The sequence below is a fragment of the Bombus impatiens genome, unplaced genomic scaffold (assembly GCF_000188095.3).
Source record: "Bombus impatiens unplaced genomic scaffold, BIMP_2.2 scf_0089, whole genome shotgun sequence".
Lineage (NCBI taxonomy): Eukaryota > Metazoa > Arthropoda > Insecta > Hymenoptera > Apidae > Bombus > Bombus impatiens.
In genome coordinates, this window is record NT_176508.1 from 668,165 (window position 1) to 682,444 (window position 14,280).

General features: G+C 39.0%; 1 protein-coding gene across 10 annotated transcripts in view; it reads right to left on the reverse strand.

Annotated features, from left to right (window-relative positions):
* LOC100748080 overlaps positions 1–14,280 on the reverse strand; it is a 277,175-nt gene that overhangs the window by 79,472 nt on the left and 183,423 nt on the right. The window lies entirely within an intron of this gene.

Sequence of the window (14,280 nt, forward strand, 5' to 3'; positions counted from 1 at the left end):
CATAGTTATTGCAAAATCTACGTCAGAGATTGTCAGCTGTTATTACACCGGCAGAAAGGTTTGACGATGCTCGTTTGCCGGACGATATTGCAGCCTCGCGCGACAGAACAACGCGGTATCTCTCTTTTCAACTCTCGCCATCGTTTTCGGCGGGGTAAATAAACGAATAAATATCATGGGAGTTGGCGGAAGAATCTGGTCACTAGGTCAAAGTTGTATATTCGCGGCACGGTGGCCAGGAATTTTCCTTCAATTTTTCGCGGTTGCCAGTTTAGCAGATTTCACCAAACATCCTGTTGCGGCCTATCGAAATAACGAACAAGTTTACTTTCTCGCAGCTCGCGCCGTGTTTCACTGGAGTAAATAAATTATTCGAATAATTAAATGTTTGGAGACCCTCGTCCCCTTTCTCTCGTCGCGCGTGTAGTCGGCTAGTTTTACCAAAACCTTCACGATCGATGACCGGAAAATTGACGCGTTAATGGGACAAGTAACTGGGATGTTGGAAACCGAGCAAACGACCCTTCAAATTGCTATTCGTAACAGACACGTGTCACGGAAGTTAATTGGGCGGGATAACGGACTTTTCAACAATTACAGTTCGTTCACCTTTAACTGGAAATTCTTTGTTGGAATATAGAAAATTGTAGCGATACACTATTGAGTTAAGGGTAGGTTTTTGTCAAATTTCAAATAAAACAATAATATTTATTGTCGAAGTGGTCACCACTTCTAAAAAAAAAAAAAAAAAAAAAAAACTCTACACGATCTGTTTAGTCTTCTAGTAATTTTTTATGTAATAAATTAATTTGAATGGAAAAGAGAAAGGCGGCTAGCAAATGTATTTGCGAAGGTATTGACAAATTAATTTTCACATATTTACGACAAGAGTTAGAAAAATATTAAGAGATAATTGTTTGTAGGGATGTAGAGTTTTAGGGAGGGTGTTGAAGTGGTCATCGCTACTAAGAAAACTCTACATTTGGTCTTTTTAGTTTTCTCAAGCACCGAAGCCATCGACAGCGTATAAACAAAAGACTGCGACAAAGACAGACCATAAACAGTAGACAGGCGACGTTGGCTTCGGAGTTTTTCGGTTATTGGGTAACACAGCTAGCGTGCGGATCTGGACCAGCTCAAATTGTATTCTTACTTATAATTACACTTGTATTTAAATATATTTTCTACCTTACAATTTATCCACGAGTTTCTCTGTTTACACATCAAATAACCTCAACATTTATGTGCCTCCTGTTCTTTACTCTTCCATATTAAATTAAATCCAGTGTTCATTTTGTACGACTCTTTTCAGTGTCAAATTATAACATACGCTTCTTTACATTCCTAATTTTATTGAATTCGCATATATTTACAAAGATGCAATTAATTGCAGGAATATGGAAACACAGTCAAATCATAAGCGGGTCTTCGAAATTATTCAGAGAGCTCGAACTAATTGGAATAAAATTTCGGATACATCCATTCGCTTTACCAAATATACCCAATTCGCTGCAAATAAATTCAATCGTTCCTATATCAATACGGTCGTTTCTATAGATTTCTATTAACCTCCAAAAGCCGATTCCTTCCACAATGCAACAGGAATTTCTTCGCTGTATCTTATCAGAAACATTTTCTCCGCCTTACTCCTTCCCTATCGATCGTCGCGCTACACCCCGAGTTATGTAATACTCGTTTCGAATCAGTGAGCGATTTGTCGTTATTAAATCGCAGACGGAGAATCGATCGCGTCGGCTTGATTAAATATCCACGGCCGTTGCGTCGAAGCCTTAATACGACCGATGAAAAACGGCGGTGGTATGTCCGGGAATTCGACGCGGGCAAAGCAGCCGCAATAAATCGTCGGCGTAAATTCGTTCGTCGGAAAACGATTTACACGACGGAAAGGGTAGAGACGGTGGATACAGCACGGCAGAGAGGGTTGAAGAAGGAACGAACGAGACGTTGAATGAGGAAACATCGTTTTCATGGAGCGACGACCGATTTATGAGGGTCCGGTGCTGCGCGTCGTCGCGCCATCAAGAATTCATTTCGCAAATTAAAACCGGTTTCGCCCGGTGAAAACGTTGGAACAACGGAGAGAGTTGTCGAAAAAGTTTCCTCCCGATGGTGACACGGCTCGTGGTTGTTGCTCGCGAAATGTGAAAGAATAGACGAGGAAATTCGTGGAACAACAGGGTAATGGCTCATGAAACAAGGGATGGGAGAACAACGCATGTACGGCCAATTATCTTCAGTTACGAGCCTTAGTTTCCTGGACACGTGGAACCTCTCCTAGTATGCGTGTACACAACGCCGTTGAATACAAGAGACGAATGATGCACAACCTACCGTATCGAAGCGTTGTAACTTTTTCGTCGTGGTTGGCCTCGCTGTAAGAACTTTTCATGGACACAAGAAGCGAGCCTCTGGGTACTTTGCGTTAGCACAATACGCCGCTTTATTTCGTTTATGACGATTAGACCGGGAGAAGATACAAAGGGGATAACCGCTGCCGAGGGAATTCAATTTGAACAGTTTATGGTGGACCGGGATCAAAGAATATATAAATGAAATTTAGGAATAACAATAGGATAGGATAGAATAAAATTAGGAATAACAATAGGAAATATATAGGGCGTTACAAAGTACGTGAATGTTATATCAGAGTCAGAAGCATGAAGAGAGCGAGAAAAATATGTCCCAAACATTATTTTCAAGATGGATTTTTCTATTTAGATTTGATGTCTAGAATCGACTCTATAAATATTCCACACATACTTTGTAACATCCTGTACTTTGAATTAATCACGTAGAATCGTACTTTTGTATAAATCTTAAGACTAGGTTGTATCATAAATTATCTGTGAATATGGTAAGTGTCTTTAAAGTATCGTCAGTTAAATTCGAGTAATCAGATCCATTTGAGCTTACATCAAGATCAAAATTTTCTCATACTCGCGCCGAGAAATTCTTTTATCTCTAGTTTCTGCCACGTTAAATATGAAATTCCTTAACAAATTGAACAATTTCTTTTATCTGGTAGAAAATTTAGGGGCAGCTTTATCTTCGTCCATCGTTGTCCGTTTCTTCTTTGCCTTTGGGAGTTATCTTCCACGTGAGATACATTTTGCGCAAGAATGTGGAACACGGTCAAACGTTAGCACCGGGGACCGGTTAGTATCCCGCGGAAATGACGCGTGTCACACAGAAAACGCGAATACGAGAAAACCGTCGAGACAGAAGAGTTCGACGTTACATGGCGTTTGAGCGTCCACGTGGAATTGTGCAACCCTCCGTAATAATCTCGTCTATCGCCTTACCACGTGACGTTTCGTTACGATGTTTGCAACTACGACGAATGCGACGGGATATTCGCGAGACACGCGTGGTAATCGAGTGTCGTCTTCGCTGAAGTTTCCAGGCACTGGCTACTGGTACTTACTCGTTGCACGGACAATATTTACCCTCCAGACATTTTCATTTAATTAAATAACCTTCTTCATTTGCCCTTCCGTGTAATTTATAATTCTATATATTATTCTAAATGAAGACGATACTGTGAAAGTTTTTCGTCAGTGACAACAACTCATTAGCTTCTAATGGAAAGTGTGTTTATAAAATAGATTCTATAAAATAGATCAAGGCGATACATTATGTTATAGAGCGATACAAGAATCTATTTGAGAAAACTGTGAGTAACCCTGCCTGCTTTTAAAAGTTAAAAACTATGGATATGTAATTTCATTTAGGAAATTTATAGAGAAATGTTTTACATAAATATTCATGTTACGCATATACAGGGTGGTTGGTAACTGGTGGTACAAGCGGAAAGGGGGTGATTCTACGCGAAAAAAGAAGTCGAAAATATAGAAAAAAAATTTTTCGTTTGAGGCTCTGTTTTCGAGAAAATCGACTTTGAATTTTCGCTCGGTACGCGTGCGGTACGTTATAACGGATCTCACTGTAGATCGTTGTCTCGATGGAAAAATTAAAAAAAAAAAAAATTTTTTTAAATTTTTATTCTATATTTTCGATTTCTTTTTTCGCGTAGAATCACCCCCTTTCCGCTTGTACCACCAGTTACCAATCACCCTGTATATGTATCGTTTTCGAAAAAGAATCGGCTTGCACTTATCACTTTTTTTACTTCGCCGTCAATTCAACTGGAAATAAGCTAAAGACGGAGAATCTTGGTTTCGTGGTTACAATCTTTATCCATTTTGTTAATTCTATCACTTTTTCTAAAAGGAAATTATATTTTATCGAAATACGAATAGAATTCTACTCTCTTGTTAACGATCACCTCTTGATCAAATAAACCAAGGAATCAGAAACTAAATAGAGATCGACCAATGGAATGGTTATCAATGACACGATTCTATAGTTACGAGTTACAGTTCGCGGCATACAGGTCGAATAAGAGGATAACGATCGTCGTTAAAGTGATTTTCAATTTTTCCAATAGCATCCGCGAATGCTGAGCAGACGAGCTGCGTGTAACTTGATTTTATTGGATGAAATTGCGCGTGTCAGACTCCTCGCCGTATCTGCATATTGTTCGATTTTCGTGACACTTCATTAATTACCGAAACACGTCGGTCCCGGGCTGATTTAATTAATGTTCCACGCGACGTCCCTTCGTGTCGGGGAACCAAACGAAAATGCATCGTTAATAGGATGTAGATTCGTCGCTTTCAGCATTTTTATGGATGGCACAACGACGGAATTTTGTTTTCCGCACGGGAAAGGGCAGGGGCGGCGTTCGCGTATCTATCCCCATAGTAAAAGTTTCTCGATGGCTGTCGCGGCCGACGTTATTACATTTTTCGATGTACACCGAATGCCTAGCACGTAAAAACACACCGCTAGCCGTGGAAATATTTAATTAAAAATATCTACAATGCGTTTACCGCGGATTGACCTCGTGTATCTTCTCGCCTGTTTACCCGCGTTTAATAAGATTCTCTTCCCGCTTTAATATCACGCAGTTTTCGAGGATGCTTTTTTTCGCCTCTTCTTCCGCTTCAAACAAGGATTCCGCATGACGTAGGACGAAATTTTCTTCCTCTGACTGTAAGCCACGCGCGATTTCCGTGAATCTCGTAGATTACTGCTACGAGGAAAGCGTGCACTTAAGCATGGAAAAGCAGGGAATATTTGCCAACCACTGTTCCACGATAAATGTACGAATAATGTTTAACATTTCTGCTACATGTGAACTTTTTCGTTCGACGTATCGTTATCTGGTAATCTGCGTGTGAATTATTTTATCTCTTGAAAAAGAATCCTTTGAATCATATTCTAATTAAATTTCCGATTGAAATATTTCCAATTTAACGTCCTTCAGGGAGTCTTTAAATATGCTGTAAACTGGATGATTATATGGGATCTTTCTGATCACATTTTAATTAGGAGACCTTACAATATCTCAAAATAGCAAAAATGCCAATTATATGACAATGTTAAATTAATCTCACGCTTTTCCACGATGCTGAGATAATCGTACAGAGAAAACATGGTTTACATTTTTAAATATAATAGGACGTTTCTCTTTTCATCGCATCGTGTATTATAATTAAACCCGCCTCCTTTTTTCTATTCGAGTAGACTCCATTTTCATAGAATCAAATTTTTGTAACCGACACGTGATACGTACTAAATGATATGAAATTGTACTCGCACTTAATCAGGCAATGTGTAAATGCTACAATAAATACAATGATTTGCAAGTACTTCTTGTAACCACTATATATATATGGAGGATCCTGGACATTTTTACTATGAACAGACGCTAATAACAAACTCGGAAGGATACGCTAAGATCGACGATAAATTCTGTAAGGAATTTTCGTCCATTTCGGTAGTCTTAGGTTAATGCGGCGCTGTTGACGCAGTCTAGCACCACAGAAATACGCAAACGTAGTTTCCTTGACAAGAAAAGCTGCGGGTCCAGCGGCGTATATACTAGCAGCCAATAGCGAGTGTAAGCTAGCAGCGGCAGAAGCTTGGCCTCGCGGCTAGGTGACTCCGGATGGGGAGTACAAAAGCTTTCAGCTCCTCCTTCTCTCTATTTCCCTCTATTTTATGTTGCACATGGATCCGACAAGTGTGCGAACACACGAAAACCACAGACATACACCGACGTTTACGTACGTGGAACACATATTCCCTGGGCTCGCAGGTACGCGCGGGAAGCCGTCTCGAATAAACGGGAATCCGCCCTAACTTTATGCGGTTCTTATTAAATTCCAGCCAACGAGAATCGCTAAGGACGATGCGAGTCGTGCCATTATTTTGCACCCGTGACACCGCGAACCTTTGAATCGACTCCTTGAATTATTTTTAATGGCTCACGCCTCTTACTGAAGTTTTCCGTATGATAAAACTCGACGTAAGAACTTTCGGGATGCTTTAAAGTTTGGTGAGTTAAGATTAGGAAGTGATGTAGTAAAGTTACAAAATTAACTAACACACGGATCAAAGTTTATGTTTCGAAAGTAATAAGAACGATCTGAGACTCTACAAAGAATTAAACCGCTTATGATCTAGTTTGGTCGAGATTAATTCAGAATCGTTTATTCCTTTGTAGTATCTTTATAGGAATTTTATACGTTGTAGTATACAATTTGGAAAACAGATTCTAGAAATACGTAATTTAACGTTTGTCGTACATAAATTTTAGAAACCAATTGTTTCAAACTCAAGATAATTCTGTAATGCGTGTCTGACCATACGTAGGGCGGTACCACTGTGACGTTCCTACCAACTCTGTGTTTATCTTTTCTTTAATTCAAGCGTGATTTTCAAAACTACGATAAACATTACTATAAATAAATAAGCATCATGTTCTTATGTATACGTTGCTTTTTTCAGAAAGATAATAAGCCCTCCCTTAACAAATTTTTATGAGGCGAAGGTTCATACATGGAGTAAGCGAGAAATATCAATCGCCTCAAAAGTTCCTTTTGCTTTATGAGGAAATAATAGATGCAGGATTTTCTTCCGATAGAACAAAATCGATCACACATAATTCAATAAAATAATGTAAAACAAAAAATGCTGTGCATCTATTATTTTCTTATAAAACGAAAGAAACTTTTGGGACAATCTAATATTTCTTCCGCGAAACTGTAGATTTGTAAAATTGTTACGATTTAGAGAGCTGTAAAGGTCTAGTGGAACTTTCGTGATTCAAGGTATTTGAGGTTTGTTCTAGAGGGAACCGAGAGAAGGGCAGTCGATGGGAACATAGGAAGCTACGAATCAATGAACGTACAACACGCGGAATTTTACGATACCCGTGACAGATGGCCACAACGTTAATAACACAAGACTACGGAACACTCTATCCATAGGCCATGACGTTATTGGCGACAGATTTAATAAAACCAGCCGAATCAAATGTCCTGGAACGAGATCGATGTTGCTCGTCGCTTTGTATATCCCACGCGTACCAGACGGAAATTTGTTGAACCTGTTTTAAGCTTCCTGATGCGAGCCGTTCATCAAAGATCTAATGACACATCGGTAGGTAGTTTATCAATTTGTATACGACGTCAGAAGAAAAATCGCCTGTCATATTCTAAACGATTTTACTCGTTAAACCATTCAAACAGAAATTAAATATTTTCTTCTCATCAATATTTATAATCAAACCAAGTATTGTTCAGTAGAAACAATATAAACTCCATGGGATCACAGGAAACTCAAATATTTCAAAGAAACGCTATTAATAAACAAAAAATAAATGCTCTCCCATTTCCAATACTCACAATCAAACTAGTTACTACTCCAGTAGAAACATGATAAACCTCACACAGGCGTATGAAACATTAACCGTATCTAAACATCCTACCACTACAATAAACCATATGAATGAAAATCAAACCCCAGTCAATTAAAATATAATTAAATAATTATCACCTCGATATAAAAACCATATACTCGATAAAATGACGTGAAACGAATGAAAGAAAAACGTAGTATCACTGCTCAAGAATCTCAAATAATTACTTCAGTACCAAACAATCAACCGAACTTGAACGCAACCATTCCACGGTACCAGAAAATTCTAAAAATCTCATGTTTCTCATTAGACGGAGATCCAGCGTTACACACGAAACCCATGGCTATTCGTGTTTCGACGAACGTCGAGATAGAAGCGGGCAGCAGAGAGAAGCAGAAGTAGAAAAAGGAGGCGCGAGAGAATATGAAAATTTGCGTGGGAGTGAAAGAGGCAGGGCAGAAAGTGCGAAGCCGACCTCACCGGTAAGAAATCGCTGTCTCGGTGTTGCCGCGGTGTAGTTGGAATAATTTCGGCGTTTGCATGGATGAGGGCGGTGGCTACCGGTTTTATCCTTAGCAACCCGTTCTTCGTTTTGAACTGGCCGAGGCGAGGCTCAGCCACCGTGTGAATTCGCCAGGATGGAGAGCGATCAGCGTCTTTCAAACGGCGAGGCGAAAGTAAGGTCTGAATAATGAATCGGGACGAGGAACGGGCCTGAGATGGTTCCTACATTTGACCATCTTGAATCCTTTAGGGCTGATCCCTATGAGATGTTCGAGCAAGTTACCCGGCCGTTATCCGGATGCCGGTTTACATTCCAGGCCGACCGCTGGAAAAGGGAATTCAAATGGCTACAGCGCATAGAACATATCGTCCTCCCTTTGTTGCGAACCTCGTGCAAGGATCTACTTTTTATGACGATTCTACTCGCTCTTTCGAATAAGCGGCGAGGATATTCTACTATAGTTCGTAGTTGAGATTAAAGGAAAATTGGGTCGGATTAGCTATTCTTTTTTATGGATTTATTTTGGTGGGTTTATCTCTTCCTCTGTTGAATTTCATTCATTTGAAGCGTATGTGTCGCAGCGAAATTTTAATTAATTGATTAGATTTTAGTTGCTTCGGTCGAATAAGAAAGTTTGTTTATTACTTTACTTTATTTATTTCATCTGGTAAAGAATTTTACATATCAGTTAAAGAAACTTGAGTCCCTGTTATTTCAACGAAAGGTGATAGTGATGAGAATACAAAATTCAGTTATTGTGAACTATTTGCTCTTCGAAAAATGTTTCAGGAAAATGAAGTTACATTACGTGGGTATTTTTGTGGGTGTGGTAATGTTTGAAGATAAAGTAAGTTATAGTTTGCAGCCTTGGTGCTTTTCATGGTGATACAAGTTGGAAAATTTTGAAAAGGCAAATATTTGTTTTAGTTGTTGATAATAGCGAAGTAGAAACGTGTATATAATTTCGTTAAAGAGGAGAAAATAGTAGGATCTTTGTAAAAGGAAGTCGATCGATTACAGTCGTTAACCTAGTTTTGCTTTTCCATAGGTATGTCGAGAAGGTTCGCTGCTCAAAGTCACAGGATCCTCAGTGGAAAACGTGTCGCTGGGTAATTATCGTTACTCGTGTGCACCGTTCTCGAGCCAGTTAATGTTAATAGACAACCTGTGCACCATTACAACTTTCCTAATTAGCCAACCATATTCTTTTTCACGCGTTTGTTGAAATTCTGTTAATTTCGTAGTTATCGTTCCACGCTAACAAGTCTGCCACGTGTTTATTCGGACGAATATTTACATTCTATCTGCTGAAATTATCGAAATATCATGAGCAAAATTTTGTGGAAAATTTTAATAAACGCTTCGCCGCTGTTCGATGGTGATAGCGAATATTTATGCATTTTCCATAGATCCACATTTTAAAATACAATTCCGCTTCATCCCCAGTCGCAATCGACAGTTTTCGCGTTGTTTTACAAAATGTCGGAAAAACTGGTAATTTCCTATGGAATCTCCATGCAACGATATTGTTGGCGAATTAGTATCCAGCTGTTAGAAATTTCCATACAGACTCGGGTAAAGCGACCACCAGCGTATACGATTAAACGTTATTTAAAATTACAGTCGCAACCGCAGTCGTTGGTTGTCCGTATATTCCTTTTTTTTTTTTTTTGTCGTTTTCACGACGATATTTCGCTCGTTTCAATTAGCGTGTCGCGGGAAAAAGTTGTCCAGTCACCGAGTTATTGCGGAGAAGTTTAAGACAATCGTGGCTCAGAGCGAGTCGAAACTTCCGTTCAGCTTTTTCGTGCAATTTTTGCCGTACCGCTAAACGATGAAACAATCACCGTATCCGTTTTCATGAAATAACATTCGTTTGTTAGAGTGTTTCAATAGAATGGCGATGAAACGTGGGATAGTGCGTGAGATTATTTAGAATTTCCATCACGTTGCACAGAGGAAAATAAGTTTCGTCCTGTGGGATTCTTCTGACTTGTCACATGTCGTTGTTTGTCTTGCTGGGAAATCAAAATGGATTGCATATTCTATGAGAATTTATTACCACGAGGATGAAAGGGGAGCGAAGGTCTCATAAATATTCCAGTGTATTGGGGCTACAATGTGTTATCTGATTATTGGCTCTCTTTTTGTACGATAAGACAATCTTCTTCTTTTCCTTCTTTTCAACGTTGCTACGTCCTTTAAGGCATCTAAGAATCTTTCTATCGCTAGAAACTTCTTAAACTCGAAGGGAGAGTAAAAGAATTGTTATTCATTCATAGTTTCTCGCTTAAATATTTTACGCAAGAAAGCTTTTTTTTAAACATTATGAACCTTTTTGTTCGTTTAAATAAGGACGACATAGAAAACAACAAGGTTAATTTATGGTGTATTATGTATGGTGTATGGTATATGGTATATGTATAGTGGCATGTTTCTGACGTTGATTCTTTACGAGAGAGATTGAAGAAAAAAATCAACTGAATTTTAAGCGACAAAGACATACCAGAACAGAAAAAGGAAACGCGCGAACAGTATAGAGTTCTTCATTGACTTTTCAGTTTGAAATGATATTCTGTGGATGAAATAGTGAAAGCTGACTTCGAACATATGCAGGTCGAGTAAAATTCGCATACGTTCGAAGTCGAACGATTTTGCGGGTTATCCTGCTGCTTCTGGAATCAAAATGCGGTCGGATTTAGATCCTCGTACTACACCCGGAATGATCAGACAGACTGTTTCCACTAAAATATTTTCCGTGAATTGCTAACGATTCTTTCATCTTCTATCGTCGGAAAAAATTAATTTTTATGTCAGTACATCTCAATTAAACGAGGACGCAAAAAATTATCTGTCGGAATGGGATTTTCACATAGAATACAAAGCTCTGAAAATGTTTCTGTATGTTTTTTGATTGAATCACATTATCGGGATAGTATATATTGGAAATAATATTTATTTATTTATGCGAACAAAATTATTGTTAACAACTTGCCACATCCTGTATTTTTTATAAATTCAAAAATATTGTAGATTTGTAACGAAGATTATTGAAGATTTATAATCAATAATAACCAATATTTCAACTTACTATGATATATATGTATAAGACAAAATTTCATACAACGTGTAGTTGATTACTGTTGATGCAAAAGTATATCATTCTAAAAGATAGTAAAGAAATTTTATTATAGTAATTACTTGCAACATGCTACTTTCCAAGCAGCTTCAAGTTTTCTAGAGCCGAAGAAATTAAAAGCACGAAGATTAAGAACACGTTCAGAGTGTTCGCCAAAAGAATATTTCGATTAAAATATCAATTGTACGATTTAAAATTTCCGCGAAAAGCTTCGAACGGATCACAAGCTGGTTTTCAATTGCTTTGTCCGTCACAAGGATGAATGGCGCGATGTCGGAGAAAGTGAAGGGGAACACGGAACAGAAAGACGGAACGCGTGTTCGCGTTTCAAAGAAGAGGGAAGTGCTTGGTGTACTTTTGACGTCTGCCCCTCGTATGGAAGTACTTTCCAGCAGCCGGCGCAGTAAAAAACTAGTCACTGGCAATGAAGAAGGCGAAAAAGCGCCGCACTGCTTGCATGTACCGTGATTATTTTCCCCTTTTCTCCCTCTTTCCACTCCTCTCTCGCTTTCGAGTCACCGTACAGAAATTACGAATCATTCTTTGTCGAGTTCTTCGTCCACGAGGCTCGGTCTTTCAACGCCTTAAACGAATTAAACGTCGTCTTTTCATCCTAGATTTAGCTAATTACAACGTTATCTATGTTTGCATAGCAGAAAGAAAATTGAAAGAACTCAGCGTTCTAAGAACGATAATGCAATGATACGATACTTGAAGAATTGGTTTATGGTTGTTAAGAATTCAGAGAAAAAATCTCGTCAAATCTTCTCTACAATTTGAATCTGCTTCATAATCATCGAAATGTTATGCTTTGCTAAAAATAGTCCATGGCATATTTTTTATTATTTGTTTCCTCTATACAGCAGCTTAATAATAATGTGTTATAATGTGTTTTGACCCTAAACTCAAAATTTTACAGAAATATGTGTGCGAAGCAAAATTTCACATAAGAAAATCTGTTGTCAATACTTTTGAGTTTCGTCACTGTCCGTGATAATCTACTTATGTTTTCAAGAAATTCTCATCGATCATTAAACGGTACGGCGATAACATCGATCATGCTACGAAGTCTATAATTCACCGCTAATGCGTGTCTAAATAGGTACTTTCCGGCAAACCGTAGGATTAACAGTTACCGGGAAAGCAGTTTCCATTAATTTCGATGGATCGACAGATTGCACGTGACTATAATCCGATGTATCATTGATCTAGGTTAAGAAGCAACGTATACATTGTTAACGAGCTGAGACACAGCGTTTCATAGGGGAGGCAGTATGTGGTGATTTGATAGTCTCTCTTTGGGTTGAGCGACAGTCAGCGCGAAGATTTCCTGCGCGTATCTTCCATTCGGATTACCATACATATACGTACACGCGTACACTTGGCTGTGGAGGATAATGGACTGAAGTTACAGCTCGTGGTAAATTGTCGAAGTTCGAAAACAAGCGGTAACGAGAACCGAGAAACGATGCTTTATACATATTCAGCGTGTAATGAAATACGAAACTAGTTAAGAGTACGCACGCGAGCAGCTTCGTGATGCATACTACCTTTGCTGTTTCGTGATTATAATAGAAAGCAGGACGCCCGTCAGATTCTATAATACCATTCGTTGCACCAAAAACTAGTCTAATATTATCGAAATTTAGTTTATTATTATTTTTCAATACGAAACCTGATGTGCAATTTAAAAAGGATTTAGAACTGGTCTTCGAAACTGACAAACGACCGACTATTCTCTGTCGTTCTTTCGAATTTTGTATTTGAAATGAATTACCTGTTAACGAGAATCTTTATCGTCGATTTGTTTAATAGTCGAACTTAATGCGTTTCCATTACACCCTGAACGCGCTTTTGACGAAGACGCGTGGGAATATAGGAAAGCCTAGAGCCCAGTTTATTGCATTAAAAAAGTTTGATTCTGCAGCAGTTTTCTTCAAATGGTAACAGAAAATCAATGCTGTCCGCAAATCGTAGTTTTCAGGCACAAAATTTGACGTGTTTAACGCTATTACAAACTGTGCTGTTGTATGAAACTTGTATTGTTCTGAGTCGAAAATGTTTGTAAGATGTCGACAAAGACTTGTGGCATCAATGACGCAGTTTAGCGATAATTACGTTATCAGCTAGGACCATCTATAGGCAAATTCCGGTTTCATGCTTACAGGCCTGATACATGTACTGTCTTAATAGAACATATGTCGCGTGATACTAAATTAAAAATCATGCTCTCAAAAATGCCTTTCCATTCGGCAACAGCAACTCCACCAACGATCTCTCAAATTTTTTTCTTTCCTATTTCAATCCAATTAAACGCAACGGAACAAAGAGGGAAAAATGTTTCGCCATCCAAACAAACACAGGAAAACACCTCATAAAAGAGAAACTACCCTCGATTTCAAAAGCATTCCCGTAAAGTAAACGCGAGTGAGTAAATGTGGAAATCGTTGGAGGGGTAGGCAAGAAAGACGAACTGGCTCGAGGGGCTCGGAGATAACTCGATACACGGAATAACAGGAGTTTCGCGCGTGTTTCTTTCCGCTCGAGGGGATGATTCGACCAGTGATGAGGTGCCTGGCTGCGGCTCGTCGACGATGCAGCTGAACGAGAACGTATTATCAAACCCTGTTGTCGCGGAGCTTCACAAAAGGTCTGCAACCCCTTGTAAGCACGAAAAACGCTCGTATTGACTCGCGACAATTCTATAGACTTGAATTTCGGCGGAACGCTTTCGAGTTCGTCGTCTCATCAGAGGTTTGCACGAGGCCTCTCACACGACGTTCGAAATTGGTTTCGTTGTCGACTGACGTTAAAAGGTACAGCTTGTACGCGGCGAGAGGGGCTACC